General features: G+C 42.6%; 1 long non-coding RNA gene across 1 annotated transcript in view; it reads right to left on the bottom strand.

The window, feature by feature from the left end:
• The window catches only part of LOC134343651 (uncharacterized), a 113,090-nt gene that overhangs the window by 42,575 nt on the left and 44,583 nt on the right, over window positions 1–25,932 (bottom strand). Inside the window, exon 2 of the long non-coding RNA XR_010017308.1 lies at window positions 5,396–5,593. This is a non-coding gene — a long non-coding RNA (uncharacterized LOC134343651). The remainder of the gene's footprint in view (window positions 1–5,395; window positions 5,594–25,932) is intronic.

Here is a 25,932-nt window from a genome sequence, read left to right on the forward strand (position 1 = left end):
ATTGCACCATATCTTAACTTTTTAGTTAAAATTAGCCATTTGAATGATTAGGCGTTTATTAACCTAGAATTTGTGAGAAAGATCCATTACTTACATTCTACATTTTATTATTCTGCACTTTTTATATACAATAGAATTGTTCAAGGCAGATGTCCATTAGACATATAGGAGCAGAATTAGACTACATGGGCCAACGTAGCTAATTTATTATCCCCCTCAACCCCATTCTCCTGCCTTCTCTTCCATAATCTTTGACACCCTTACTAGTCAAGAACCTATTAACCTTCATCTGCATAGCTGTGGCAATGAATTCCACAAGTTCACCACACTCTGACTAAAGAAATTCCTTCTCACCTCTATTCTAAAGAGATGACCTTCTTTTTTGAGGCACTACCCTCAAGTCCCAGACTCCCCCACTATAGGAAAAATCCTTCTTCTTCTTCTCCTCTCCGTCTTGTTTTACGGCGGTTGGCACCCAGCTTAATGATGCATTACCACCACCTTCTGCTCCAAAGTGTGCAATAGACTTACATTCTAAATCCCTTCACCCAATCTCTCTCTCTCTCACACACACACACACACACACACACACACATACCCTAACCTACACTTTATCCTCCCATCTTTGGCCATCCTAGTACCCTATTCCTGCTTATCCATGATATCCTATAAAAAACCCCTGTATCCCTTAAGAAAGCTAAAAATACCCTGACCTGTGCTCTCTCACCCATGCCCAGCAACCCTTTTATTGTGAATTCCTGCACCCCCAATTCCCTTAGATTAATTCTCATATCTCTCTCTGTATCCCATACTTCCTGCAACTCAGAACTACATGTTCTACTGACTCCTCTTCCTGACATTCCTCACACAATCCTGTCTGGTGTTTCCCTATCATTTTCAATGTTTTGTTTAATGCACAGTGCCCCAGCCTTAACCTAGTCCACACAATTTCCTCTCTTCTGTTTCCATTACCTACCCTAGTAACTGCAACACTCTTTTGTATTTGATATAAATGCCTCCCTTTCCCCTCCCTGTCCCATTTTTTTTTGCCACATTTGGTTGATTTTTTCCCAGATTACATACTTAACCTCTGCTTTACTGATACTAATGTGCATTTCTATATTTTCTTTCTTTAACGGCCTCTTCGCCAACTCATCCACCCTCTCATTCCCCTTCACCCCTACATGTGCTGGAACCCATAGAAATTTTACCTGACCTCCCCGATTTGCAATTCTTGTGACTGACTGAAGGACTTCATAAAGTACATCTTGCCGACTGTTTGAGTGAAATGACCTTAAACTTGCTAGAATTGAGGATGAATCTGAGCATATCAATAGGAAAAGTCCTCTGCATGTCCACTCTATTTCTTTCAATGGGTTTCAATTGGTCTCATTCTTCTAAATTCCAGTGAGTATTGGCTCAAGGCCATTAAATAGGACCCTTTCAGACCCTTTCATTCCCAGGATTATTCTGTGAAACTCCCCTGGACCCTCTCCAATGCCAGCATTTCCCTTCTTAGATATGAGGCCCAAAACTGCTCACAATATTCCAAGTGCAGACTGACCAATGCCTTATAAAGCTTCAATATTACATCCTTGGCTTTCTTGCTACACGGATTCTAGATGAATTCTTCTTTAATTGATTGTAATGGTTGATCACTTTTGCTGGGTTCCATTCCTCTTAAAATTGTCTTTGTCTTCTTTCCTCACAACTGCTTCACGTTAAAGGAAAAGAAGGTGGATTAATTTAAGACTACACATTGATGTTCTTCAGTAGTTGGTGTCATTGGAGAAACATTCATTTTTTCATGGAAGATTTATTAATAATTTTACCACAAATATCAACTAGTTCCTAGAGGACAATTGCCACAAAAATAAAAGACTCGTGAAATCAAATTCTTTTAATTCTGTGCAAAGAGAAACAGAACTAATATTCCAGGACAATGACCTTGTATTGATTCTGCTGAAGGGTCATTGACCTGAAATGTTAATGCTGTTTCTCTTCACAGAAGCTGCCTGAGTATGTGAAGAATTTTTTGTTTTTACTCAATTCCAAAGTTCAAAGTAAATTGAGTATCAAAGTATATATACACACACACACACACACACACACACACATACACACATATAAAAATACACACACAACCCTGACTATATACATCCCAATTCATTTTTTTGTTGGCATACTCAATAAATCTATAGAATAATAACCATAATGGAATCAACGAAAACCCACCCAGCTAGGGCATCCAGTGTATACAGTTTAATTTTGCTTTTCTTGTTGCTTGTAAAATTTACTTGCAATGCAATTATTTAGTGTCTTTGAACTACTGCAGTATTATTTTCTGAATTTGAGCAGGGATTTTAAAGATGTTGACGCAGTCATGATGAAGGAATAGCAACATAATCTTTTCCCTCCCCTTTCCCTCTTCTTCTATTCCTAACTCTGGTCTCTTACCTCTTCTCGTCTCCTGCCTATCACGATCCCTGGTGCCCCTCGTCCTCTTTCTTCCATGGTCTACACTCCTCTCTTATCAGATTCCTTCTCCTCCAGCCCTTTGCCTTTCCACCTATCACCTTGTAGGTTCTTACTTCATCCTCCCTCCCCCACCCACATGACTTAACCTGTCACCTTCTAGCCGGTCCTCCTTCCACTCACTCCACCTTTTTTATTCTGCTAACTTTCTTCTTCCTGTCCGGTCCTGAAGAATGGTCTCGGCCTGAAACATCAACGTTTTTTTTTCATTTCCATAGGTGCTGCCTAACCTGCTGAGTTCCTCCAGCATTTTGTGTGTGTTGCACTAAGGTTGATAAAGCCAGGAAGATAAAGAACCCACCATTAAAGGGGGGAAAATATCAAAGTGAATGTGAGAATCCGTTTTAAGGAGATAAGGAGCAGGTTTTCTGAGGTTCAGGAAAATTGGCATACCTCAGTCTACTCTAAGTGCGACTTAGAGACTCCAGTAATTTCTGAAAATGATCTGAGCTACAGAGATTTGAGTGAATTTCAAGTCACCATAGGAAGCTGCATCTGTAGCAACATTCAAGGATATCCATATACAAAACTTGCCCCGTTTACTCTGAGGTTCAACACTGAAACTTTGTTTAGAAACAGACTGCACAATTACTTAATATAAGCATTTGTTTAGAAATGGGGAACTATGAAATTTCAGGACACTGTAGATTTAGAATCCATTAAAACAGAAGAATTTGCTGTACATAGCATCAGGATTGAATTGAATTGACTTTATTTCTTACATCCTTCACATACATGACGAGTAAAAATCTTTATGTTGTGCCTCTATCTAAATGTGCAATTTATAATAATTTATAATAAATAGAATAGTCTATGTAATATAGAGTACACTCAAGTAAGCATGAGTTCATCAGCCTGATGGCCTGGTGGAAGAAGCTGTCCTGGAGCCTGTTGGTCCTGGCTTTTATGCTGCGGTACCACCTCCCGGATGGTAGCAGCTGGAATAGATTGCGGTTGGGATGGCTTGGGTCCCCAATGATCCTGCAGTCCCTTCTTACACACCTGTCCTTGTAAATGTCCTGATCCGTGGGAAGTTCACAACTACCGATGCACTGGGCTGTCCGCACCACTCTCTGCAGAATCCTGCGATTAAAGGAGGTACAGTTCCCTTACCAGGCAGTGATGCAGCCAGTCAGGATACTCTCAATTGTGCCCCCGTAGAAAGTTCTTAGGATTTGGGTGTCCACACCAAACTTCCTCATCCATCTGAGGTGAAAGAGGCGTTGTTGTGCCTTTTTCACCACGCAGCTGGTATGTACAGACCACATGAGGTCCTCAGTGATGTGGATGTTGAGGAACTTGAAGCTGTTTACCCTCTCAGCCCCAGATTCATTGATGTCAATAGGCATTTGTCCATCTCCATTACTTCTGTAATCCACAACCAGCTCCTTTGTTTTTGTGACCTTGAAGGAGAGGTTGTTTTCTTGACACCACTGTGTCAGAGAGATGACTTCTTCCCTGTAGGCCACCTCGTTATTGAGTTCAAAAGTCCATGGGTGTCCTTGAAGTATTTGATATATTTTTGAGGATTGAAAAGAGCGGTTTGGTAATCAGTAATGGATCAAAACATTTGAGATACAGAAGATACTTTCCTTTGATCTTTACTGAAGAGTATTTTACAGAAGTGGTATATCATGGAGGTGTGAGGATTTTATTGTACCTTTTCCTCACTGCTCTTGTACGTCAGCCAATAAACTTGACTTGTTTGGGATAATTAGAACTGCATTGAGAGCTCAGAGTAAATGACATCAAGACCACACTCCCTTTATTGTTGCAATAAGGATCCTCAGTAAATGTGAAATTAAAGAGGATCACAGGGGGTAGCTACCCAAGCCAAAGCTGCAGTTCTAGACACTGGCATTTGTATTGTGTGAGACTTTTTCCACCCGTTAACAATATTGCACCTGGGAGTGTTAAGTCTGCTGTTGTTCTGGAAACCAGAGTAGTAATTACTACTTGAAGAACAAGCACTCTCAATCTCCACTGAATATTTTATTTGTTCATTGTGTTTCCTGAGCCATTGAGACAACACTGTGTTTAAGGTAATCCAGTCGCACTGTTAAGTAGGCTAGAATTTTGGCTCATAACGATGAATTGGGGTGGAAAGGGAAGTGTGCCCACTGGTTAGTGTGGACATGATGGGCTGAATGGCCTGTTTCAATTCTGTATGATTCTGTGACTCCGAATCTATAAACCAGAATTGTGCCTAGCTTGGCGGCGATTGGATTCCTAATCATTTTCTGCCCTTTCATTCTACCTCATGAAGGCTGTGGGCTTGTCAAGTGCTGCCAAAGATGTCTTAGCAACTTGCTGTAATGAACAAAATATACAGCATACTGCATCCTGTGCAGGCATTGCAGCCAAATTCTACTGTTGGTGGAGAAAACTGATGCAGAAAAATGGACTGAAAATTGTCAAATGGAATTTAATGCAGAAAAGAGTGAAGCATTGCACTTTGGCAGGACAAGTCAGAGCAAGACTTCCACAGTGAATGGTGGGGCACTCAGGTGTGAGATAGAACAGAGGAATCTGGGAATATAGATCCATAATTCCTGGAAAGTGGCAACATATGTAAAAATCCTAGGCACATACAAACGTATATTCAGCTAGGGTACCTAAGACTTCTGCACAGTACTTTAGTAATTTTATGTATTGTATTGTACTGTTACACAAAAGAAAAACAAATTTTATGACATATGTAAGTGATTCTGATATGGGTCTCTATTATGGACTTAGAATGGGAAGGGGCCAGGGAGAGGGGAATCATGGTTGGGGAAAGGGGAAGGGAGAGGGGAGGGAGTGGGAGGCACCAGAGACGTTCTGTAATGATCAATAAACCAGTAGTTTGGAGTCAGGTTACCTTGGCCCGGTGTCTCTGGGCTCAGTGTGTCTGCACCAGTGCCCCTGGAACTCCTTCTCTGCCACGTGTCTCACACCCCTCCTGCAGTGAGGCCTTCACCAATCCCAGCATCCTTTGCTTCCGCCAGGTTTACAAACTCGCTCTTCACTCCACATTGGCAAATACACCACTGTGCAAAAGTCTTGTGCACTTCACTCCCTAGAACATAGGAAAATAAGGGGGGATCTTAAAGAGGTGTACAAAATTATGAGGCATGTAAGTAGAATAAACGCCTACAGGCATTCCCCTGAGGTTGGGTGAGACTAGAACTAGACGTCATAGGTTTGGGTTGAAAGATGAAATATTTAAGGGAGACCTGAAGGGAACTTCTTCATGCAGATGGTGGTGTGAGTGTGGAACAAGCTTCCAGCAGAAGTGGTGGATGTGGGTTTGATTGCAACATTTGAGGGAGGCTTGGGTAGGTACATGGTTGTGTGGCATATGGAGAGCTACCATCTAGGTGTGGGTATTTGGGATTAGGCATAGACTAGATGGGTCAAGTGATATAGATTAAAGATTAGCTTTATTTGTGACATATACACTGAAACATTGAAGCATACAATGAAATGCGTCTTTTGTGTCACTGATCAACATAGTCCAATGATGTGCAGGGGAAGCCGTTAAGTGTCACCGTTCTTCCGGTGCCAACATGGAGCATGCCCACAACTTACTAACCTGTACATGTTTGGAATGTGGAAGGAAACTGGAGCACCTGGCAGAAAAACACACAGGGAGAACTTGCAAACTCCTTACAGACAGCAGCAGGAATTGAACCTTAATTGCTGGCACTGTAGAGTATTATACTAGCTGCTACTCTACAACCCCGCCTGTTTCTGTAATGTGGTGCTCGATAACTCCGTGGATCTGTCTCTGCTATTAGACAGTCCATCAATTAATCAGAACGCTTTATCCTGGGTTATTCTGAGCTGCTTGGTATTTTGGAACTGGATTTGGAAATATTCTGTAACTCTCCCGACTGAACTGAATGGCTTGAGGAGTGGCTCTGGGTATTCAACAGGCAATCAAACCATCATCTAACATTTAGACCTTGACCATCTCTTGTAGCCACCAGACTTGTGTGGATTGGTAAACTGTGATACTCACATCTTCTGTGCTGTTTACAATGAAGAATTAAATGAAGGTGATGCAACAGAGAATCAAGAAAAAGGTGTAATGGCTCACTGTGAAATTCTGATTAAAGTTGTTGAGGTGAAACATCAACTCTCCAAAGGCGCTATCTGATTTGCTGAGTACTTCCAGCTTTTCGGTATCCATAATACTTTGCTTTTGGACAACAAAACCACCCTTTTTTTGTATCCCTGTTGATTAACTGTTATATGAAGCGTTTCCCACAGAGGGAAGCCTTACATTATCAAATATAGATTAGAAATTTCTGCTGTAATATTTTGTTTATCACGTTTTTCAGAAAGCATGATTTTGTAATATAAATTATTTTGCTGACTAATTCTTAATATTTATTGTTTCTGTCACCAACAATTACTCATGGTGCCAAGATTTTCCTCTGGGTATTTCTTTTCTTTTTTTATCAATATCTCAAAGGCATTAAAAAGTTCCGGAGTCTCTAGCACTTTGGCATCCGTCGTTCTCAGAACAGTCAGACAATGGGCCAGGGGCAAACTGGGGCCTCTTGGAAACAAGTCCTCTCACCATTGCCAACATGCTACTACATACGTATTTAGTCAGACAATAATTAACAGATTGGGCGGACTCAATGTGTAAATCCATGGGATGCTCTGAGCTATTATAACAGCTGATTTACAATGTACCATGATCTACAATGAAGAAGTTACTTTGTGGGCAAAGATTGAGTAAATATGGCCTTTATAGAATTCTGAAGGAAGTGAATTGTTTCTTAACAATTGGCTCTGTTGGTGAGGAATGAAATCCAGTCCCTTGCGAGGGGTGACATAGAATCAGGAGATGTAGAGTCAGTATGGATAGGACTGAGAAATTGTAAGTTCAGAAAGACCCTGATGGGAGTTATCTACAGGCCACCAAACAGTAACCTGGATATAGAGTGCAAGTTGAATCAAGAGTTAAAATTGGCATGTCGCAAAGGTAATGCTACGGTTGCTATGGGGGATTTTAACATGCTGGGAAAATCAGGTTGGTACTGGAGCTCAAGAAAGGGAGTTTGTGGAGTGCCTCCGAGATGGATTCTTAGAGCAGCTTGTACTGGAACCTACCAGGGAGAAGGCAATTCTAGATTTAGTGTTGTGTAGTGAACTGGATTTGATAAGGGAACTTGAGGTAAAGGAGCCATTAGTAGGTAGTGACCATAATATGATGTTTTAATCTACAATTTGAGATGGAGAAGGGAAAAACAGAAGTGTCAGTATTACAGTTGAACAAAGGGGACTATGGAGTCATGAGGGAGGAGCTGGCCAAAGTTGACTGGAAAGATACCCTAGCAGGGATGACAGTGGAACAACAATGGCAGGTATTTCTGGGAATAATACAGAAGGTGCAGGATCAGTTCATTCCAAAGAGGAAGAAAGATTCTAAGGGGAGTCAGGGGTGACCGTGGCTGACAAGGGAAATCAAGGACAGTATAAAAATAAAAGAGAAGATGTATAACATAGCAAAGATGAGCGGGAAGCCAGAGGATTGGGAAACTTTTAAAGAGCAACAGAGGATAACTAAAAAGGCAATACGGGGAGAAAAGATGAGATACAAAGGCAAGCTAGCCAAAAATATAAAGGAGGATAGTAAAAGCTTCTTTAGGTATGTGAAGAGGAAAACATTAGTTAAGACCAAAGTTGGGCCCTTGAAGACAGAAACTGGTGAATTTATTATAGGGAACAAGGAAATAGCAGATGAGTTGAACAGGTACTTTGGATCTGTCTTCACTAGGGAAGACACAAACAATCTCCCATATGTAATAGTGGCCGGAGGACCTAGGGTAATGGAGGAACTGAAGGAGATTCACATTAGGCAGAAAATGGTGTTGGATAGACTGATGGGACTGAAGGCTGATAAATCCCCAGGGCCTGATGGTCTGCACCCCAGGGTACTTAAGGAGGTGGCTCTAGAAATCGTGGATGCATTGGTAATTATTTTCCAATGTTCTATAGATTCAGGATCAGGTCCTGAGGACTGGAGGGTAGCTAATGTTATCCCACTTTTTAAGAAAGGAGGGAGAGAGAAAACAGGGAAGTATAGACCAGTTAGCCTGACATCAGTGGTGGGGAAGATGCTGGAGTCAATTATAAAGGATGAAATAGTGGCACATTTGGATAGCAGTAACAGGATCGGTCCGAGTCAGCATGGATTTACGAAGGGGAAATCATGCTTGACTAATCTTCTGGAATTTTTTGAGGATGTAACTATGAAAATGGACAAGGGAGAGCCAGTGGATGTAGTGTACCTGGACTTTCAGAAAGCCTTTGATAAGGTCCCACATAGGAGATTAGTGGGCAAAATTAGAGCACATGGTATTGGGGGTAGGGTACTGACATGGATAGAAAATTGGTTGGCAGACAGGAAACAAAGAGTAGGTATTAACGGGTCCCTTTCAGAATAACAGGCAGTGACTAGTGGAGTACCGCAAGGCTCAGTGCTGGGACCGCAGCTACTTACAATATATATTAATGATTTAGATGAAGGGAAGAAACATTAGCAAATTTGCAGATGACACAAAGCTGGGTGACAGTGTGAAATGTGTGGAGGGTGTTGTGATAATTCAGGATGACTTGGACAGGTTGGGAGAGTGGGCAGATGCAGTTTAATGTGGATAAATATGAGGTTTTCCACTTTGGTGGCTAGAACAGGAAGGCAGATTACTATTTGAATGGTGTCAAGTTAGGAAAATGGGAAGTACAACGAGATCTAGGTGTCCCTGTTCATCAGTCTCTGAAGGTAAGCATGCAGGTACAGCAGGCAGTGAAGAAAGCTAATGGCATGTTGGCCTTCATAACAAGGGGAGTTGAGTATAGGAGCAAAGAGGTCCTTCTGCAGTTGTACAGGGCCCTGTTGAGACCACACCTGGAGTATTGTGTACAGTTTTGGTCTCCAAATTTGAGGAAGGACATTCTTGCTTTTGAGGGAGTGCAGCGGAGGTCCATGAGGTTAATGATGGCGGGACTGTCATATGTTGGAAGATTGGAGCGACTGGGCTTGTATACACTGGAATTTAGAAGGATGAGAGGGGATCTGATTGAAACATATAAGATTATTAAGGGATTGGACATGCTAGAGGCAGGAAACATGTTCCCGATTTTGGGGGAGTCCAGAATCATAGGCCACAATTTGAGAATAAGGGGTAGGCCATGTAGAACAGAGTTGAGGAAAAACTTTTTCACCCAGAGAGTTGTGGATCTGTGGAATGCTCTGCCTCAGAAGGCAGTGGAGGCCAATTCTCTGGATGCTTTCAAGAAAGAGTTAGATAGAGTGCTTAATGATAGCAGAATCAAGGGATATGGGGAGAAGGCAGGAACGGGGTACTGATTGTGGATAATCAGCCATGGTCACAGTGAATGGCGGTGCTGGCTCGAAGGGCCGAATGGCCTACTCCTGCACTTATTGTCTATTGTCTTAATGAAATCCAAAAAGGATTTGAGAGAACCGATGTGATAAAGTTTTCTTCCAGTGATGACGAATCAGCCTGAAACTCTGGCTGAGTGGCGGCATAACAACAGCCTCTCACTCAATATCAGCAAGACCAAGGAACTGATTGTAGACTTCCAGAAGGGGAAACCAGACGTTCATGAGCCAGTTCTCCTTGGAAGATCGGTGGAGAGGATGAGTTAAATTCCTGGGTTTTACTATTTCAGAGGACCTGTCCTGGTCCCAGCACGTAAGTACAATTACAAAGAAAGCTTGACAGTACCTCACAACAGGAATTCTGCAGATGCTGGAAATTCAAGCAACACACATCAAAGTTGCTGGTGAACGCAGCAGGCCAGGCAGCATCTCTAGGAAGAGGTACAGTCGACGTTTCAGGCCGAGACCCTTCGTCAGGACTAACTGAAGGAAGAGTTAATAAGAGATTTGAAAGTGGGAGAGGGAGGGGGAGATCCAAAATGATAGGAGAAGACAGGAGGGGGAGGGATGGAGCCAAGAGCTGGACAGGAGATTGGCAAAGGGGATATGAGAGGATCATGGGACAGGAGGCCCAGGGAGAAAGACAAAGGGGGGGGGAAACCAGAGGATGGGCAAGGGGTATAGTCAGAGGGACAGAGGGAGAAAAAGGAGAGTGAGAGAAAGAATGTGTGTATAAAAATAAATAACGGATGGGGTACAAGGGAGAGGTGGGGCATTAGCGGAAGTTAGAGAAGTCGATGTTTGATGACAGTGCCTCTACTTCCTTAGGAGTTGGTGCATATTCAGCATGATATCAAAAAATTTGACAGGCTTTTATAGATGTGTAGTGGAGAGTGCATTGACAGCCCGGTATAGAAACACCAATGCCTCTGAACGGAACATCCTGCAAAATGTTGTGTGTTTGGCCGAATACACCATAGGTAAAGCCCTCCCAACTACTGAGCATATCTACAAGAAATAGTCATAGTCATACTTTATTGATCCTGGGGGAAATTGGTTTTCGTTACAGTTGCACCATAGATAAATAAATAGTAATAAAACCATAAATAATTAAACAGTAATATGTAAATTATGCCAGGAAATAAGTCCAGGACCAGCCTATTGGCTCAGGGTGTCTGACCCTCCAAGAGAGGGTCCTCAACAACATAGATCCTCGTCACTCAGGCCATGCTCTTTTCTCACTGCTGCCATTAGGTAGAAGGTACAAGAGCTTCAGGACTCCCACCACCAGGTTCAAGAACAGTTACTACCCCTCCACCATCGGGCTCTTGAACAAAAGGAGATAACTACGTAAACAACAGGAATTCTGCAGATGCTGGAAACACTCACTTGCCCCAGCATCGAAATGTTCCCACAACCATTGATCTCATTTTTAAGGACTCTTTAACTCATTATCTCATGTTCTCGTTACTTATTGCTATTTATTTATATTTGTATTTGCACAGTTTGTTGTCTTCTGCACTCTGGTGAACTTTCATTGATCCTGTTATAGTTACTCTTCTATGGATTTGTTAAGTATGCCCACAAGAAAATGAATCACAGGGTTGTAAATGGTGACAAATAGGTACTTTGATAATAAAATTTACTTAGAACTTAGAACTTTGAACTTTGGAGGAATTAGACATTTGACCATAGATTCAAAATAAGGGTTGAGATGAGGTCCATCTTCTCTCAGGGGACCATGAATCATTGGACCTCAGTGAGCCCTGGGGAATAAATTACTGGGTAACTTTAAAGCAGAGAAATGGACTACAGGGAAATCAAAATTTATGATGATCAACAGGAAGATGGATTTGGCCAAGATCAGATCAGTCATAACCTTATTAAATAGTGAACATTCTCAAGGGCCACGTGAACTGAAGTAGGTATATATATATATATATATATATAAAATGCGGCAAAAAGAACCAGAATCAGAAACAAGTTTAATATCACCAGCATATATCATGAAAGTTGTTAACTTTACAGGAGCAGCACAATGTAATACATAAGAATAGAGAAAAAAAACTGTGAATTACAGCAAGTATATACATATAAAAGAGTTAAATTAAATAAATAGTGCAAAAATAGAAATTTTAAAAAGTAGTGAGGTATCGTCCATGGGTTCAGAACTGTTCAGAGGCTAACGAACCTGCAGAGAGTAACTCAAATCCTAACTTCTCAGAGCCTGTACAACATCTACAGGGCCCAAGTCAGGAGTGTCATGAAATATTGCCCACTTGCCTCGATGAGTGAAGCTTCACAACACTCCAGAAGCCCACCGCCACGCAGAACACAGCAACCCCCTTGATAAGCTCTCCATCCACAACCATTCACTCAATCCACCACTAGCAGTGCAGCAATTCACCAGGACACGTAGGTAGCACCTTCCAAACCCACAACCTCTACCAGCTAGAAGTACCAGAGCAGTGAAAACATGGGAACATCATTGCCTGGATGTTGGAATATTTGGCCATTTCTTCACCATCGCAAGGTCAAAATTTTGGAAATCGGTTAGCAATGCTGGTATACCCACACCTCAAGGACTGGTGCAGTTCAAGAAGATAGATCACCACCACCTTCTCAAGGGTAACTAGTAATATAAATATAATTATATTATAAATACAGAATATAAATGGAATTTTTTGATGTATTCCTAAATTCTCATAAGCCTCTCACTTCACTCTCACCACCAGCGCAAGTGCAAACCCTACGTCAGTGCTGCATAAAGGAGCACTTGAAATGAGCGTATGGAATCTACTAAACAGATCCATCACACTGCAAAACACAAAAACAGCAAACTTTGAGAGAGCTTCTTGATCAACAGATTAGGCAAAGTCAGTAATCAATGTTGAGACCTAAACAATAAATCCTGAAATATTTATCAGGTTAGTTGTAGCATGCTTCCTGCGAGCTCACATTGAGAAGGAAACATGATGACGGAAGTTTTCACTTCTTTTATGTGGGCAGGAATTCCTGGGCGGTGGAATGCCCATAAATCTGAGTACAAAGCAGCAGAGGGAATGTTCTTGGAGTGAAAGTTTATGGGAGCCTTCAGTGAAAACAACGGTCAGGAAAATTTTTTAGCATAAGTCTCAATCATAAAGATTGACAGTCTGTACCTTCTGCCTATTTTAGAACGGGGGGCATAGAAAGTAGAACAATATCGTACACTCCAGACTCTTCAGCCATAATGTTGCGTCGCCCTCTTAACCTAGTCCAAGATCAATCAAATGCTTCGCTCCCACCTAGCCCTTCACTTTTCATTCATCCATGCGCTTACCCAAAACTTTCTTATATGTCTGTAATGTATCAATTTCTACCGCCACCCTCCATGCACTTACTACTCTGTAAAAATAAAGGCATCCGTTAGTCTTGTGAGACCATGGATCTGCGCCTGGAAAGTCTTCACTCTCCAGGGTGCAGGCCTGGGCAAGGTTGTATGGAAGACCAGCAGTTGCCCATGCTGCAAGCTTCCCCTCTCCATGACACCAATGTTGTCCAAGGGAAGGGCAAGGGCTGATACAGCTTGGCACCAGTGTTGTCGCAGAGCTGTGCGGTTAAGTGCCTTGCTCAAGGACACAACACGCTGCCTCGGCTGGGGCTCGAACTCACGACCTTCAGGTTGCTAGTGGAATGCCTTAACCACTTGGCCACGTGCCCACTACTCTGTAAAAAACCTACCTCTTATATCTCCCTTTTACTTTCCTCCAATTGCTTCAAAAATATGTCCTCTTGTATTAGCCATTTCCACCCTGGGAGAAAGGCGCTGGCTATCCACTCTACCTATGCCACTTATCATCTTACACACCTCTAACAAGTCACTTCTCATCCTCCTTCACTCCAAAGAGAAAAGCCTTAGCTCACTGAACCTTTCCTCAAAGGCCATGATCTCTAATCCAGGCAGCCTTCCGGTAAATTTCCTCTGCACTCTCTTTAAAGCTTTCACATCCTTCCTATAATGAGGCAACTGGAAGAGAACACAATACTCCAGTTGTGGTCTAACCAGAGTTTTACAGAATGGCATCATTACCTCATGGCTCTTGAGTTCAGTCCCATGACTAATAAATGCCAACACACCACACTCCTTCTTAACAACCCTAGCAACTTTGAGGGAGATATGGACTTGGACCCCAAGATCCATCTGTTCTTCCACACTGCTAAGGATCCTGCCATTAACCTTGTACTCTGCCATCATGATGACGAAGGGTCTCAGCCCAAAACGTCGACTGTGCCTCTTCCTAGAGATGCTGCCTGGCCTGCTGTGTTCACCAGCAACTTTTATGTGTGTTGCATACTATTGAAAACATTAGTTGTACAGTTCTTGAAAGTGAGTTCATAGATTGTGGAATCAGATCGGTGTTGAGGTAAGTGAAGTTATCCATACTAGTTTAGGAGCTTGATGTTTGAAGGGTAATTAATGTTCCTGAATAGCTTTGAATGTGTGAAGAACTTTGACTGGATAAAACATGATCACCATTCGCATGTCTGCAGAAATGTTAAATGCTTCCACAAACCCATGTGGTTTAAGACGTGAATCAAATGCTTTATTCTTTGCCCTTCAGAGTTAGTTTCCTGCAGCCATAAGAACTGTATGGTTTAAACCTCTAGATCATGTTGATACTACGTCTGAGACTCGTGAAAATTTACAATGATATGATTCTAATGTGCCAGTTGGAACAGTTTTCTGAGTGGAAAGGTGTGTGATATATTGGAGAACACAATCAAAGTTTCCTGGAACAGAATGTTAGTTTTTGTGATTAATTTATTTTAACATAATGACTTGTGTGGAATATAGTACAACTAATTATGAATAATGAAAAATGGCATTAGAGAGATGATTTGCATCTACATGCTTAATACTGCTGATAGGATATTGACATCATCTCTGTTTCTGGTGAGATTCCTGGTACTGGATGCTAATTATATTAGCCAACAAATTCCCAGAAGGTTAAAATTGCCTTAAGTTAAATTGTTGTTGGCCCTAAAACTTAGTGAAAAGTTCACACCAACGTTCTATAGACAGTAAATTAGAATATGCATAGTGCTGTGAGTCGGTATCCAAGCACCCAGCAGCTAATATATAGAGTCATTGAGCACCACAGTCAGAAACAAACTTTTCAGCCCATCTCGTCCCGGTCCCATCGAACTGCACCTTGATCATAGCCCTCCACACACGTTCCATCCATGTACTTTCCCAACTTCTCTTAAATGTTGAAATTGAACCCGCACCCACCTCATCCACTGGCAACTCATTCCACACACTCACCACCCTCTGAGTGAAGACGTTTCCCCATATGTTGCCCTTAAACATTTCACCTTTCACCCTTAACCTATGACCTCCCGTTCTAGCCTTATCCAACCTCAATGTGGAAGGTGATGGTGGCTGTACCAGACCTTTTGAAAGCTAGAAGAGCCGTATCATTTGCGCATTTTTATACAAGCACAGAATGTCAACAATCTGTTAGAGCAAGAGCAATTCAGTAGCTGATAGTGCCTCTAGAATAGGATTGGGAAATACATTAACATAACATAGAACTATACAGCTCAGGAACAGACCCTTCTGTTCATTATGTCTGCATTGAACACAACAGTAAATTAAACTTAAAACTCCTCTATGTGCACATGAACAATATCCCTTCATTCCCTGCCTGTTTATATGTCTATCTAACTGCCTCTTAAGCATACTGAAGGAGAAATTTAACTCAGTAATCTGTTAAGAAAACTAGCACTATGAAAACAGCATTCCCTAGCTGTCAGCTCCATCCCTCCACCTGACCTCTATTTGAAATTGTATCAGATTGTTCCCAACCTTAGACGCTAAGGGTCCAGAGATCATCTTCCCACCTCCTCTCCTCTCTGGTGAGGAGAATGCCTATTTTCACTGCTATAAAGCCATCTCAAACCTTGTCCCAGCAGCCTATATTTGATGAATATATCTTTGGCATTACATGATGCCTGCTCTGCTAATTGTAGTAAAAAGGCATCATTTTAAATTGCAGTTGCATAATCAGTTCAGTCTATGAGATTTACACAGGAAGATGTTTCTTGCTTGACATTGCTGCCTGCCGCTCGTCCAGCAGTGCCCTTAAGTTAGCTATGAGGTCATCAGCTGGGGACCACCATTCACTGATGTTTTGCTCCCTTAGTCCTGGTACATCTCCTGGTGGCGGAACAGTGGCAGTGACGTCACTTCCTGGCAGGGAGCTGCAGGACGTCTCCCTGCCACCCTCTGCAGCTTCCAATAGGCTTCGTCTCACCCCCAGTTACTGTCCTTCCCCCTCTGTCACGGTCAAAAGCTACCCTTTTCTGCCTCTTCGGCCAGCTCTCTGGTGGACCTCCTGAGCCTTGCTCCAGTCACTGCCATATCACGGAGTACCCTCGCTGTCGATGTGCCGATGGAGCAGTGGCATCCTGGCATCCTACCTCCCCAGGGTAGATGATGGTCCTCCAGCCAGCTCTGAGTACTTCACCCTTTTCTGCTCGTGGGCAGTCCCCACTCCTTCCTTCCAAGGGATGGTTAACTCAATGAGGAAGACTCTTGGCAGCTGTGGACCACAGTACTATGTGTGAGCTGAGAGATGTGGTGGCGATTTCTCTGGTTAGACCAGGGGTTCCCATCTTTTCTTATGCCATGGATCCCCACAACGTCTAAGAGAAGTTTGATTAGGAATTTGGACAGTAGGGGTAGGGAAGGCTATGTTCCCAGTGCAGTTCGATGGGAGTAGGCAGTATAAATAGTTTTGGCATGGACTAGATCAGCCGAAGGTCCTGTTTCTGTGCTGTGCTTCTCTGAGACATTCTGAGTCAACCTCAGGCTGGGAACCCTTGGGTTAGGCAGCACTTGGAGAATTGTGCTCAAATCTGATTGCCTCATTACGTGAAGGATGTATAAATGTTAGAGAGAGCGCGCAGAGGAGATTTACCAGGTCACTACTTGGATTAGAGAGCATGTCGGATGAGGAAAGGTTGAGTAAGCTAGAGCCTTTCTCTTTGGAGAGACTGAGGATGAGAGGTGACTTGATGGAGGTGTAACAGATGATGAGTGGACACCCAATGTCTTTTTACCCAAGGTGGAAATGTCTAATATGAGAGGGCATAATTTTAGATTGATTGGAGGGAAGGTAGGTTTTTTTTACATGGAGAATGGTGGGTGCCTGGAATGTGCTGCCAGGGGAAAATACATGTAACACTCGCTTTGCCTAGTGGCTTAATATACGGGGTGATAACCCCCTGCCCGGCCAAACTTAAGAAACCTCGCTTGGGTGGATGTGGCCCCTGTTACAAATCAGTACCCCAAAATAACAAACAGCATGGAACATATGATTAAATGATTAAGCTTTACTTTGACTATATGGTTAGTAGAGAAACAAAATATAAAAGAAAAAGGGCCCAAATCATAAGATTTAATAATCAACAGTCAAAAATCATAAGATTTAATAATCAACAGTCTGTGCACAAAAGTTGGGGCTCACTGCAGTTCAATAGTCCTTCTTACACCATCGGTCTCCTCCGAGCATTGCCGACCTTCGGACCCCGCTCCGAGTCCACCCCGTCCGGCGGCCTATCAGATCTCTCCATTCGCGTCTTCTCTCTTCATCTCTCCCTCTCCCTCTGGCAAAACCCTGCGAAATCAACTACTTCCAGAATCACAAGACAGGGCAGCAAACTCCTGGTTGGCTAACCCCTGCATTCTAAAGCCCCGTTATCTCTAGTCATAACCCAAACATTGCTTCTAGAGAGAAACCGTTACCTTAACAGTGGAACATTACACAGAAGCCATTACATTAGCCTTAGCAGTGAAACCTTACAGCGTGTTACATACATTAGGACATTTAAGAGAATCTTAGAAAGACACATGGATGAATGAAAAAATGGAGGGCTATATGGAAGGGAGTGTGGTGTGTGGCCAAGTGGTTAGGGCGTTGGACTAGCGATCTGAAGGTCATGGGTTCGAGCCTCGGCTGAGGCAGCGTGTGTGTCCTTGAGCAAGGCACTTAACCACACAATGCTCCAGTCTACCCAGCTGAGAATGGGTACCAGCAAAAAATTGCTGGGGGTTAACCTCGCGATAGACTGGCCTCCTCTCCGGCGGAGGGGGGGAGTCTCATACTCTCAGGTGCTTCACGCCACGGAAACCGCCATAAGCACCGGCCTGATGGGCCACAAGGCTCGTGATAGACTTTAATATGGAAGGGAAGGGTTTGATTGATCTTGGAGCAGGTTAAAAGATTGCCAAAGATCCCAGACTTTAGTGCATTGTTCTATAGTCTATATTCTAGAAGGCACAGGTTTTAGATGAGAGGGTAAAGGCTTAATAGAAACTTCAAGGGCAACTTGCTTATACAAAAGATGGTATACAGGTGCAATAGCCGCTGGAGGATGTGGCTGTGTCAGTACAGTAACAACTTTTAAAAGACATTTGGACAGGTACACGGATTGGAAAGGTTTAGAAGAGTATTGGCCAAACTCTGGCAATTGGTACTTGCTTGGAGCATTGACCAGTTGGGCTGAAGGGCCAGTCTCAGTAGTTTATAACTCTGTGACTCTGTGTCTCTATGAATAAAATGGGATGAGTGCAATTAGGTGCGTGATGCTCAATGGGCAAAGGGCCTGTTTTTGTGCTGTGTGATTTTGTAGTTTGTGAAAAGAGCTTCAAGTGTGAGATAATTGTAAATCATTTGTTGCCTATATTGTATTATTTTGTTGTTGATTCTATCCAAATTAAGCTGTTAACTGAGTAGAAACCCCATAAAATTCCAACCAAATATTTTCTTGTTGCCTGAGAGAGTTGAAGACTTGAATTGCTTTTCCACATTCTTTTCGGTGCATGATATTTCAGCATGAATATATTAATGCTTTAGTAAAATAAAAACACATCCATCAGACTATTAAATATTAATTTGTTCATTCCATTATTTTCATTTTTGACAGTACAGTGTATTATTGAAAACACAATTTCTTTTTTTCTAAAGGCTATGCTTTAGATTTCTGTTTATAATGAGGTGTTTAAATGCACAAATGATATTGTCATACATTATTCCAAGAACATTGTGGATTTTTATGTGAACATTGAAGTCTCTTTGGATCTGTTAGCAGATACAATGCGATTTGCAATAAATATACAGTAGCCTTATTTACATTCTATAGCTTGTCCTCATGTAACAGCAGCTTAGAAGCAGGTGAGTGGGGAATATGGGAAACAATACACTGTACAGCATGCTCTGCCTAAGACCACATGAAACTGCAGAGATCTGTGGACACAACTCACCAAAAACCAGCCTCTCCTCCATGGGCTCTGTCTACAGTTCATGTTGCCTCAGTAAATCAGATAACCTAATCAAAGACTACACCCACCCTAGACATTCTCACTTCCCCCCACCCCCCCCAGCCTTTTGGGCAGCAGATACAAATGCCTGAGAGCGTGTACTACCAGGCTCAATGATAGCTTGTATCCTGCTATTCTAAAACTATTGAGCAACCCTTCTTGTATGATGAGGTGGACTCTTGGCCTCATAATCTACTTCATTCTGGCCTTGCACCTTATTGTCAGCCTGCACTGCACTCTCTCTGTAACTGTAACACTTCATTCAGCATTCTGTTATTGTTTTCAAGGGTGGACGGGTAGGTAGTGCTGAGGAAGCAGGACTTAGACAAATTGGAAGAATGGGCAAAAAAGTGGCTGATGGAATACTGTGTTGGGAAATGTACGATAATGCATTTTGGTAAAAGGAACTATAGTGCGGAATATTATCTAAACGAGAGAAGGTTCAAATATCAGAGGTGCAGAGGGACTTAGGAGTCTTCATGCAAGACTCCCAGAAGGTTAATTTACAGGTTGAGTCTATGGTAAAGGAGGCAAATGCAATGTTGGCAGTTATTTCAAGTGGAATAGAATATAAAAGCAAGGAGATAATGCTGAGCCTTTATAAGACACCGGTCAGGCCACACTTAGAGTATTGCCAACAGTATTGGACTCCTATCTCAGAAAGGATGTGTTGTCATTGGAGAGAATCCAGAGGAGGTTCATGAGGATGATTGCAGGAATCACGGGGTTAACATATGAGGAGAGTTTGCAGCTTTGGGCCTGTACTCACTGGAACTTAGAAGAATGCAGAGGGTTCTCATTGAAACCTACCGAATGTTGAAAGGCCCAGATAAGATGGATGTGGAGAGGATGTTTCCTGTGGTGGGGGATCCAGAACTAGAAGGCACAGCCTCAAATTTAAGGGGTGACCCTTTAGAACAGAGGTAAGGAGGATTTTTTTTTATTCAGAGAGTAGTAAATCTGTGGAATTCTCTGCCATAAACTGTGGTGGAGAGCAAGTCAGTGCATATATTTGAGGCAGAAGTTGATCATTTCCTGATCGGTCAGGGCATCAAAGGATATGGTGAGAAGGCAGGCGTATGGGGTTGAGTGGGATCTGGGATCAGTCATAATTGAATGACGGAGCAGACTCGATGGGCTGAGTGGCCTAATTCTGCTCCTATGCCTTATGGTCCTATGGTCTAAAGTCAGTTTTAAGGGAAAATCTTGCTTGACAAATCTGTTGAAATTCTTTGAGGAAGTAACAAGCAGGATAGACGAAGGTAAATCTTAGATTTTCAGAAGGCCTTTGACAAGGTGTCACAGATGAGGCTACTTAACAAGATAAGAGCCATGGAAAGATATTAGCGTGGCTGATTGGTAGGAGGCATGAGTGGGAATAAAGGGAGCCTTTTTCTGGTTGGCTCCAGTGACAAGTGATGTTCTGCAGGGGTTGGCGTTGGGACAATTTCTTTTTACATCATATTGTATGCCGATGATTTGGATGTTGGAATCAATGGACTTGTGGCCAAGTTTGCAGACGATATGAAAATAGGAGAAGGTCAGATAGTGTTGAGGAAGCAGGGAGGCTACAGCAGGACTTAGACAGATTAGGAGAATCGACACAGAAGTGCCAGATGGAATACAGTATTGGGAAGTGTATGGTTATGCACTTTGGTAGAAGGAACAAAAGTTATTTTCTAAACGGGGAGAAAATTCAAAAATCCGAAGTGCAAAGGGATTTGGGGGTCCTTGTGCTGGATTCCGTAAATGTTAACTTGCAGGTTGAGTTGGTGGCGAGGGAAGACAAATGCAACATCAGCATTAATTTTGAGTGGTCTAGAATAAAAAAGGAAGGATATAAGCTGAGGCTTTATAAGGCACAGGTGAGATCTCACTCGGAGTATTGTGAATGGGCTCCTTATCCAAGGATGTACTGACATCGGAGAGGGTTCAGAGGAGGTTCATGAGAATGATTCCAGGAATGAAAGGCTTATCGTATGAGGAATATTACTTAACTTTATTGTCGCCAAACAATTGATACTAGAGCATACAATCATCACAGCGATATTTGATTCTGCGCTTTGCGCTCCCTGGAATACAAATCGATAATAAATAGTAAAAATTTAAATTATAAATCATAAATAGAAAATAGAAAAGGGAAAGTAAAGTAGTGCAAATAACCGAGAGGTAGGTCCGGATATTTGGAGGGTACGGCCCAGATCCGGGTCAGGATCCATTCAGCAGTCTTATCACAGTTGGAAAGAAGCTGTTCCCAAATCTGGCCATACGAGTCTTCAAGCTTCTGAGCCTTCTCCCAGACGGAAGAGGGACAAAATGTGTGTTGGCTGGGTGGGTCGTGTCCTTGATTATCCTGGCAGCACTGCTCTGACAGTGTGTGGTGTAAAGTGAGTCCAAGGGTGGAAGATTGGTTTGTGTGATGTGCTGGGCTGAATATTTGATGGCTCTGGGCCTGCACTCATTGGAATTTTTGGAATTTAGAAGAATGGTGGTGCAGAATTGCGTTGAAACCTATCAAGTATATGGCCTGGATAGAGTGAATGTGGAGAGTATGTTTCCTGTGGGGGGGAGGGGTGAGTCTAGGACCAGAGGGCACAGAATAGAGGGATATCCACTTCTAATGAAAATGAGGAGGAATTTCTTTAGCCAGAGGGTGAATATGTGGAACTCGTTGCCTCAAATGGTTGTGGAGGTTATGTCACTAGGTCTATTTAAATGAGAGGACATTGAAGATTACAGGGAAAATGCTGAAGAATGGGGTTGAGAGGAAAAATAAATCAGTCATGATGGAATGGCGGAGAAGACTTGATGGGCTGAATGGCATAACTCTGCCCTTATATTTTATGATCCTATGCCTTATGCCCTGTGGAAGGTGCTAGTGACCTGCCGCAGTCCGTCTTGGCTGCAGCGGAGCGAGTGGCCAGTGATGTGGATATCCGTGGATGTTAGGCAGTGGGATCAAACACCTGTGCAAGCAGGAGGCACGGGGGCCGGTCAGCCTGGAGTTTGCGGCCCAGCCATTGGATAGCCTGGAGGTCGATATCGAAGACTGAGGTTGATTGGGAGTCCGCAGTTTGAAGCCTGATGGCCGAAGAGTGAGACTGGAGGCCAGCCCTGGAGATCGAGGGCTGTCTGTGTGTATGTGGGAGGGTGGAAGGGAGGAAAGGCACTTGTTTTTCTGATTGTCGTGTTTTGTTTCGCTGTGTTCTGTGTCGTTCTGCTAAGTAACTGTGTTCTGAAGAAGGGTCTAGGCCTAAAATGTCAACTGTTGACTCATTTCCATAGATGCTGCCTGACTTGCTGAGTTCCTCCAGCATTTTGTGTGTGTTGCTGTGGATTTCCAGCATCAGCAGAATCTCTTGTGTTTAGATTCTGCTGAGTATTGTGGGTGTGTTATGTTGGTGCTGGAATGTGTGACAACACTTGCAGGCTACCCCTGGAAGTATTGGTTTTTAACATAAAAGGCATATTTCACTGCATGTTTCCACAAAACTGAATCTGAATAGAACGTTCTTAGACTTAGACCTACTAGCAATAAAAGGATGGTGATATTTTCAAACTCAGGATAGTTTGTGACTTGAAGTGGACCCTGTACCTACTGCTAAGCCCCCTCCCCACCCCATTTTGATACCAGAGGCCATGAGTTTACTTTCAGAATAGCCCAGATGAGCAACTGCAGTTAATTTTGTAAATGGTAAATGCTGTTGTCATGGTGCACAGATGGGGAAAGGGGTGAATGCTTCCTCTGAAGGTCGATCTTTCACAGAGAGAGAGGTGGGTATGTGGAATGCACTGCCAGTGATGGTGGTAGAGGTGGATACAATAAGGTTGTTTAAGAGGCTCTTAGATAGATACATGGAGCTTAGAAACATAGAGGGCTATGTGGTGGGGTAATTTGAGGCAGTTTCTAGAGTAGGTTACAAGGGCCTGTAATGTGCTGTAGATTTCTATGTTCTATGTCCTGTGAAGGCAAAAGAGACTGCAGATACTGGGATCTGTATACTGGAGGAATTCAATGGGTCGAGCAGCACCTGTGGAGGCAGAAGGTGTAAGCTGATATTTCTGGTTGAGATGCATCATCGGGACAAAGAGGGAAGGGGATTGATAGCCAGTCTAGTGCAGATTGAGAGAGCTGAGATAAAGGCTAGTAGGTGATAGTGTGGAAGTTTTGGTAAGGCAGGGTTAAAGACAATGTCCAGACAAATATCGAGGGAACACACACCGGTCCTCGTCGAGGGATCAGAAATGGAAGGGGTGAGCAGCTTCAAGTTCCTGGGTGTCAACATATGTGAAGATCTATTCTGGACCCAACATACCAATGCACTTACAAAGAAAGCATGACAGCGGCTGCATTTCATTAGGAGTTTGAGGAGATTTGGCATGACACCAAAAAGATTCACAAGTTTCTACAGATGTACTGTGGAAAGCACTCTGACTGGCTGCATCACCGTCTGAGATGCAGGGGCCACTGCAGAGGTTTGGAAAAAGCTGCAGAAAGTTGTAAACTCAGTCAGCTCCATCACGGGCACCAGCCTCTCCAGCATCCAGGATATCTTCAAAAGGCAATGTCTCAAGAAGGCATCATCTATTATTAAGGACCCCCATCCACCCAGGACATGCCCTCTTCTCATTGCTACCATCAAGGAGGAGATACAAGAGTGTGAAGACATATGTTCAATATTTCAGGAACAGCTTCTTCCTCCCTGCCATCAGATTTCTGAATAGAAAATGAATCCATGAACACTACCTCAGTACTTTTTCCCTCTCTTTTTGCACTACTTATAAATTATAATTTTTATTATTATACAAAATAACAAAATTTCACAACATATGCCAATGATATTAAACCTGATTGTGATTCTGATTTTGATTTTGAAAAAGATAGACATTGACAATTCCTTTCCGCCCACAAATGCTGCTCGACCCCCTGAGTTCTTCCAGCAGATTATTTGTTGCTCCGGATTCCAGCATCTGCCGTCTCTTAGGTCTCCATTGTTCCTTCCATGAAACTGTGTTCCAGAGGGTTCAGGAGGAATTTCTTTAGCCAGAAGTTGGTGAATCGGTGGAATTCATTGCCACAGACAGCTGTGGAGGCCAAGTCATTGGGTATATTTAAACTGGACATATATTTAAAGCAGAGGTTGATAGGTACTTGATTTACTAAAGGTAACCAAGGTTATGGGGAGAGGGCAAGAGAATGGAGTTGAGAGTGATAAAAAATCAGCAATGATCAAATGGCAGAGCATACTTGATGGGCTGAATGGCTTAATTATGCTCCTACATCTTATGGGTTAACCATGCTTTTTGAAGGGACAGAGAAACAACGAAAGCCAAACTGCAAAAGAAAATAAACTATGCTTCCCTCACAATGCATGAAGATTAAAAGATTTGTTCATAACCCACCCACTAGGCATTAGACCAGTCCATGGAAGTCTGGCTGTTAATCATCATAAGGAAGTGTGGTCCATCTTTGAGAATCGGTTATGGAAGTCTGCAAGTTAAGCCAAAAGTGATTCATATCCTGAATTTGTATTCATCCAAAAACAAAATACTGGGGGAGCTCAGCGGCACGTGCAAGATCTGTGGAGGGAAATGGAAAGTCGATGCTGCTGCTCAAGATCCTTTGTAATCAAGCATCCTGACCCAAAAAGTCAATTGACTAGTTCCTTCCATATGTGTTGCCTGAGCCACCAAGTTTCCCCTGCATTTTGTTTATCGCTCCAGATTCAAGCATCTGCAATCTTTTGAATCTCCAGTGTCTTCTCCTCCAAGATCCTTTTGCTGTAGCTTCACCTGAAGCCATTGACTAACACATGACCCGGACAATTAATTCCAAGCCATACTCAAGAAGAAGAATCAACACAAATTAGTTACAGAATGTTTTTTCAAGCATTAAGCATTTCTACAATGGTTTGGATTATTGTTGACAGCGCTGAGCAGAATACAGTTAGCTGGGAGGGATTTACTTTTAAAATAGTTGACTTAAAAATAACTTTGTTGGATATTATTGAAGTCCTTTATTTAACTTTGTTGAAGGGCAATCTAATTTTACAGTGTCAGGATATTAAGGTTAATGGTACTGTCAGAAGGTAAACATTACGTGCACATAAGTGTTGATTTTAAATATGTTCATCTTTAGATCATATCCACTCTTATCTCGGGCAGCATCTACATAAAGTGAGATGTTCAATGGTTCAGGTCTGCTATCATTCATTAGAACTGACACACCAAGGTAGACCCTAAATATTGATTGTTCTTCTCTTCACAGAAACTGTTGCCCTGATGAGGTTTTCCTTCATTTTCTGTTCTTTTTTTTTCCAGATGTCCAGCGTCTGCATTTTGTTTGATTTTCAATGGTTGAATAGATCAATGGTTCAAAAGTTCCATTTACTATAAGAAAATGTATACAATATACAACCTGAAATTCTTCTTCTTCACAGACATCCATGAAAACAGAAGAGTGCCCCAAAGAATGAGTCACAGTAAAAACGTTTGAACCCCAACCCCCCCACTTCCCCTCCCACGTATAAGCTGCAGCAAAACAATGACCCTCCCCTCCCCCACTTACTTCAGCAAAAAAAAGCTTCAGCACTTTCCATCCACCAAGCAAAGCCCTCAAAAGAGACCA

Source organism: Mobula hypostoma, chromosome 3, assembly GCF_963921235.1.
Source record: "Mobula hypostoma chromosome 3, sMobHyp1.1, whole genome shotgun sequence".
NCBI classification, from domain to species: domain Eukaryota; kingdom Metazoa; phylum Chordata; class Chondrichthyes; order Myliobatiformes; family Myliobatidae; genus Mobula; species Mobula hypostoma.